The sequence below is a fragment of the Galeopterus variegatus genome, unplaced genomic scaffold (genome assembly GCF_000696425.1).
Source record: "Galeopterus variegatus unplaced genomic scaffold, G_variegatus-3.0.2 Scaffold80, whole genome shotgun sequence".
Classification (NCBI taxonomy): domain Eukaryota; kingdom Metazoa; phylum Chordata; class Mammalia; order Dermoptera; family Cynocephalidae; genus Galeopterus; species Galeopterus variegatus.
Window position 1 is genome coordinate 487,598 of NW_007726191.1, and position 1,411 is coordinate 489,008.

A 1,411-nucleotide genomic window follows, 5' to 3' on the forward strand; every position below is an offset into this window, starting at 1 on the left:
TCACCCAGTGAGCAAACCGGCCATCCGTATATGGGATCCGAACCCGTGGCCTTGGTATTATGAGCACCGCACTATTCCGAGTGAGCCACAGGCCGGCCCTGGGCACGTTTCTGAACCAAGCTGTCTCTGCTTATGCAGTTGCCACTTGGTTGATTTTCCATTGCAGGATGACCCGGGATTATCCATGGCTGGCCAGTTTCACTTTTTTGTAGTCCATTATGAGGAAGGTGAGCAGTGCAAAGTAAAACAGACATGGTTTCCTTCAGTAAAAGCACTGGAGGGCATCTATTCCACGTCAGAGTATTTGACCCTTCCTCATTCTTGGCCCTTTGGAGAAGGCTCCTTCCAGTGAAGTCTAGGGACAAAGTGCCGGTAAGCACAAGATGCCAGGAAGTGGCTAAATGGCCCGACATAGAGTACGCAGTAAAGAACCAGAATCCCCTCAGGCAAGCCACTGCCAGCGCACCTCACGAGGGGTAATCACTTAACTGAGTTTGTGGCTGTTTCACAGGTATAATGTTTTTTCTTCTGTTTAGATGGGTTTTTTAGGGCAAAGTCCGAACAGTAGCTCTGACTGAACCAGCAAGCCCAGTCTGGTTAAGTGATGGGCCTGAGAGAGGTTTGGTTCAATCATCTGTAATTTGTGATTTGCCGTAATTTGGGTGAGGCTTTACTTTTTTCCGCCGTGTGTGTTCTTCTAGGTCCCTAATATCTAGACAGAGCCAACCATACCATGGGGGTGACAGGTTTAGAATGATCCCATTTTATTCTTTAAATTTGTTGTTGTTGGGCCGGCCTGTGGCTCACTCGGGAGAGTGCGGTGCTGATAACACCAAGGCCATGGGTTTGGATCCTATTTAGGGGTGGCCGGTTCGCTCACTGGGTGAGCGTGGTGCTGACAACACCAAGCCAAGGGTTAAGATCCCCTTACCAGTCTCATCTTTTAAAAAATAAATAAAATTGTTGTTATTTTTTAAATCTTTCTTTGGGATTAGCCCATTTTACATAAACGACACCCCTAGACAAAGAGAGACTTGAGGGACTTGGTCGAGGATGCCTAGGGCATTAGGGGCGGGAGCCAGGTCGTAGAGGGGCTTGGACGAGAAGGCTGCCCCCGCATTAGTGGACCCGCTACACAGGCTGCGCCCCGCCGGGGTGACCCAGCGCCGGCCTGCCGGCAGGGGGCGCTGTCCCCACCCGGGCCGACCACTGGGCGCGCGGCCCAGCACAGCTAGAGAACTGCGCCCTGCGGGGACCCCTGTTGCCCCCCCCCCCCCCCCAGCTCGGGGCTGGGGTCAGTGTCACACCGAGCGGGAACCGCGGCCGCAGAGGACGGGGCGCTGGATCCAGAATCCCGCGGAATTTCGGAGCCTAGGGAGGCGCTGGGGTCGCTGAGCGGCGAGGCCGAGAG